Consider the following 5,918-nt stretch of genomic DNA (forward strand, 5'->3'; position numbering starts at 1 on the left):
GATTGACTACGCAAAGTCAAGAAATAACGTGTTGGATCCACTTATAAAAGGCCTATATAGAGAGGCAGTTGAAAGATCATCAAAAGGAATGGGGTTAAGCCTAAGACAAGTCATCATGGCGGTAACTCTAACTAGCTGCTGGAGATCCCAAGAGCTAGGTTCAAAGAGATCAAACAAAGTTATGAATGATGGTTCAACATCGTCAAATAACTCAACTTATTCTCGTGATGAAGATAATGTTCAGAAATCAAGGTAAGCATTAAGGTTTTTTGATGAGTCAATAATGCTTAAAGCTTTTTATGATTTGCTAAGTCTGGCCGGATATGACCAGATAGTATGTCTATAGAATTACACATTTAGAAATCACCAATGTAACTGCGAAATGTAAGCCTCTTCAAGGGGAATGAAAGTAAAGGCCCGTTATCTAAAGCACTCATGGAACCAGGGGTGTTCATGGCTTAAACGAACACAACAGTGACAACCATAGATGGTTAAGGTTAAATTGTGAGTTATGTTGTCTAGGTATACAACAAAGCTCGACGGTTCAAAGATATCAAATCTACCGATCGATCGAGTATATCCGATACAAGTTCACTACGGAAAGTTCAAACGGAAACCTAATTATCCAGATGCAATTAGTCCTTGCATATAAAACAAACACTCGTCCATGCATTCTTTTGTCTTATAGCCATTCCCCATTCATGTGGGGGATTGTTGAGATTGAAGATTGGTGAATGTGAAATGGAGGGAAGAAAGTGGAGGGAAAGTGAGCTCCCTTTTGATTTGAAAAGAGCAAAGTGTTCCTTATTGGTGGTGGAAGGAAAACTGAATGTGCTTATATTAAGAAGGCACTTCTTTTGTTGTTAAATGGATTGGAAAGAAGGAACCCACTAACAATCTTAAGGAAATTATTTTGTTGTATTCTGTATTCTGTTTTTGGAGATTAAAACCCGTGTAGTTTTCTACTCCTTCTAAATTTTTTTATTCTGATTTGAAGATATAAAAACTTCATCGGATTATTAAAATTCAGAAACAATTTGAAGAACATAAAAACTTCATCGTTTACTATGAAACAGTGTATAAAAACTTCGATTTTTATTTGTTAAATGTACTGTTAATCGTTCATTGCAGTACTTTTTACTATTATGATTCTTTTGCATTAATTGAAATCTTATGTTGTTGAAAGTGAGAAATGGCAATTGATAAAAAAATTCTTATGCGACTATTTCGGAAACAACAAAAGCCTCGTCAAGGCCGAACTGTTGTTTCACCGGTCGAGAAACCTGGGAAATTTTCTGGAGCCAACTTCAAAGGATGGCAGCAAAGGGTGTTCGTCTGGCTTACCACACCTGGTATGAAGAAAATCACTAGTGAAGAACATCCAATGCCTGCTGAGGACATGCCGCACAACGAGAAATTCATGATTATTGAGGCGTGGAAACATGCAGATTTTTCTTTACAAAGGCTATATCTTAAGTGCTTTGGAGGATGACTTGTACAATGTTTACAGTGCTATGAATACTTCGAAAGAATTGTGAGACGCACTTGAGAAGAAGTATATACTAAAGATGCATGCTTGAAAAAATTTCTGGTTGCCAAGCTTCTAGACTATAAAATGATAGATAGCAAAACCGTTGGAACCCAAGTTCAAGAACTTCAACTTATTTTTCATGACCTTATTGTTGAAGGTATGGTCATGAATGAAGTATTTCAAGTGGTTGCAATGACTGAAAAAATTACCTCCTTCGTGGAGAGATTTCAAAAACTATCTTAAGGACAAACGCAAAGAAATGAAGTTGGAAGATCTTGTGATTCGTCTCAAGATTGAGGAAGACAACCAAAAACAGCCGAGAAGAAGTTTCTTGGAAATTCAATGATTATGGGAGCTAATATCATTGAGGAGACTGCTCCAAAAAGTAAGGAGAGGAAGAGGTCTTCTGGACAGACTAAGGAGTAGAATAAATAGACATTCATGGGCAACTACTACAATTGTGGAAAAGCTCATCACAAAGCCCCTGATTGTCGTCACCCAAAAAGGATAAGACGAAGGGACAAGCCAACATAGTGGAGAAGAATGATGACATTGACGATCTGTGTGCAATGCTTTCATGTCACGACCCAAAATCCCACCATAAGTGTCGTGATGGCACTTGGTCTCAAGGACTAAGTAAGCCGATCTTTTTTTAAGCAAATCTACTAGGCAGGTGCCTAGGGCTAGTTTTATTAATAATAAAAACAAAAAAGAACCACATAGGAAGAATAAAAGTAAGGGGGACACTAGCACCTATAGTGTTGCCTCTATGCCTTGGCTATATAATTACTCCTCTGCGCCTCACAATGCCCTTATGGCAGCCTCATGTGGAGGAGTCATGTGGGTAGCTGCCGGCAGTGTCTCATGAGAGCATATAATCTCATAGCCGTTTGGGCAATTTCCCAAAGGCATAAGACCTAGGCATACACTATCGGGCTAAACCTTACCTTACTAATCCTATTGAGGCAAATGAAAAGCCTTACCTACTAACATGCATGTAAAAAGAAAGAACTAGCTAGAACTAGATATTCTATGATCATCACAAAGTTTATAACATACTCTGTAATGATATTACATAGAACTATGCTAATGTTAATAAAAATATGTAGAAATAACAGTAATGTTTTCTCTTCTCTAGTGTTGTGAAATCTTTAATTTGTATCCGCTTGTCTTCGTCCTCTACCTTCTTTAAAATGTCTTCAAACTTCATGCTTTCTTCTTTGAACGATTGGACTTTGTAGATGTAGTTTGGGTGACTTGTTTTTGTTTGGCAACTCTCATTGGAAGTCTCCTTACGTTTGCATCTTCATTCACCTCCCAACTTTTATCCTTTGCACACGATTTCTTACTTTTTCCACTATGCATTGGTGATAAATCACCTTTTCTTGCTGCCTCTGCCCGACATTGATTTAAAATGTCATCTTCCTCATCTTCTTCATATGCATCTTTGCCTAAAATCACTGGATTTGGCATGTCTTGAGCAAAACCCTGTGTCACCAAAGTGTTTCCATCCTGAGAATTAGCCACGATTGCCTTGCTTTGTTGTTGTTCTGTGATTTGCATTTTGTTTCTGCTTCTACTCGCACGACCAGTGCTTCCAGCAATATTATTCAAAGATTTTATTGGATTTGCACTTACCTTTGCATCCAAGAGCTTTCTTCCCTCTATTGAAATAGCTGGGGTGCTTGTCACAATTTGCTGCTGTCTAGTTTTTGGTGTTACTGCTGTTCTTCGATCATCAGTATGAATTGCAGCTGAGGAGTTTGGATTAGGTTGCTGCTGCTTCAGACTAGATGTACATGCTACTGCATTTTGGCTTGTAGTATCGACTGGAACTATCTGCTTGGAGGGTGTTGCTGCACTATAAACCAAACTTCCAGCTATTGCATTATGGGTAGCAGTAGTTGGAGAGTTTCTGGGTATAAATAATGGTGCATTGAGATTTAACTTACTCTTGGAACTTGTTACTGGTTCCCTATCATGTTTTGGCTTTGCTATTGAATCCAACTCTTTTCCTACACTCTCCTGCTCATCTTCTTGATCAGCTTCTTCAGATGAATACCTATCAAAACCATCACCCCAATCCTCTTTGTCATCCTCCGCACGTTGGTCTAACCAAAGCTTAGATTTGATGGCCATCCCCCTCACCTTTGCTTGGATAATTTCATTATTGTTTCCAGTTGATAGACCTTAGAAATTCCCAAAGGACTCCACTAATTGGGAAGGTACATCAAATACTGAGGTATTCAATGTGACCAAAGGTTGTTTAACCATGGTAGAATTCATCGCCATTTCTTTTTGAACATATTTTATGATTTGTTCAACTTGGGGATTAGAAAAATGCAATATAGGAACATTGGAGCTGTGAGCTTGGATGCCCAGTAGTTCATTCCTCATATTGTTCTTTGAATCATTTCGTCGAATGCCCAATTTTTCAATCAAATCGTGACTGCCTTGCCCTCCTCATTCATTACTGGGTGTTGGAACTAATTGTTTGGACATCCCACTATCATGTAAACATGTTGCATCAACTTCAGGGTCCCCAGCAGCAGCAAGAACCTCGAAAGTATTTGAGCTGGAACCAACATTGAAGTCAATTAATCGAACACTTTTGTTATGTTGTTTTGGTGAGACCTGCTTCTTTTTGGGTGATTTTCTATTTGTTACCAAGCTCCAATCTCCTTCCTTTTTGTTCATGTCAGTTTCCTTATCATCCACTATCACCTTCCCAGATTTATTTTCCATCAATAAGCTCTTAATCCCAACGTTTTCATTCTCAGGAATCTGGGCAGAAGCTGTTTTGTCAGAGATTTGCTCTACAATTTTCTGCTGATCATCTGCAGTTGGTTGTGCAGTTGTCAGCTTCTTGTCTTCAGTTAACCCTTGCACTTTTGTTGCCTCTATCATGGAAACCTTCTCACTTGTTGGAGTTTCATCAACTAGTGCCACAACTCCTTCCTTACCTTGCCCCATAATATGTTGGCCACCATCAGTGTTATCCCCCTATATATAATTTAACTGTGCATTAGCTCAAGCTCGATCATTTGAGCATGTATTAATTGCAGATCCCAAACCATCATTCACTACCTGTTGTTGTACCTTTTGCAGCACCTCATTACTAAAAGGTTTAGTTTTATTTTCCTTAGAGGTCTTAATTTCCTCGACACAATCAGCATCATTCTTTAAACCTCCACCAGATGATAATATAGCTGCAGCACTAGCCAGCTTGTCATAGGCTTGTACAATTGGATTCACAATATTAGAAATCCTTGCTAAGGCTATTCTAGCAGGAACATCTCGTGAAGGCTTAGCTGGACCTTTATCAATTTTTGAAACATCACCTACAGTGATATCATTAACTACTCTATTCATCACATTCTGATTGTTCACATTAACACTTTGTTTTCCTCCTTCAATTTGCAAAACCTGCTGATCACCCACATTTTCTTTAGTTGCATTATCTCCTTGTTTACCATCCTTTTGTAATGAATCCTTACCTATTTGTCCAGCTCTTTTAGCATTTAGATAATCCCTTGCATCCCCGTGTAACTTGTCAGCATTAACCACCTCATTAATAATCGTATTACTGCTTAAGGCTTCCTCCTCTGTTACCACCTCTGTTACAACATGTTCTTTCATAATTTTACATGCCTTTTCGTCATGTACTTGATGTTTGCAGTAAGTGCAATATTTAGGAAGATTATCATACATTATTTCCTGATAGTGCACGGCATATTTACCAGTAATTCGATCTACAATCTGCAACTTGACCTTTTTAGGATGTTTATCCAACAGATCGATTATGACCTTAACTCGAGCAGTACTAAGCCTCGTTCTTTCTTGTGTTGCCTTGTCCACAGCAAGAGATTTTCCAACAGCTGATGCTATAGACATTAGCGACCTCTTAGCAAAAAAATTAAGTGGCAAACCTGGTACAGAAATCCACACGACTACTATAGATGTCTCCTCCTTTGGATTGAATCCCAACGTCCATGGGAAAGTTCTAAAGAAGAATTTATCGCCTTTGGATTTAAGATATCCAATCGAGCTTGAAAGATATTGAACATAATCATTATAGATCAAACCTTATCAACGGGTGAAGAAATTCTAACTGCCCAACGTTACAGTAGCCTTGAACTTCAAATGGCGACGAGAAAATTCTTCGAACCTCCTATATATTAGGTTTTCCATACGAAAACTTAACCACAACTGCTTGATGCAACCCTTCTTCCCTTATGAAGTCATTAACGTCATCCATTGTGAATTCTATCACTGGTTCTCCATGATCGAGTTTAACTGGAAACAACTCGATTTTTGACGACAATAACGCAAACTATTTTGCTTGATGTTTTGTAGCGTAGGTTTGATTTGGATTCTGTTTTGAAGT

Source organism: Nicotiana attenuata, unplaced genomic scaffold, assembly GCF_001879085.1.
Source record: "Nicotiana attenuata strain UT unplaced genomic scaffold, NIATTr2, whole genome shotgun sequence".
NCBI lineage: Eukaryota > Viridiplantae > Streptophyta > Magnoliopsida > Solanales > Solanaceae > Nicotiana > Nicotiana attenuata.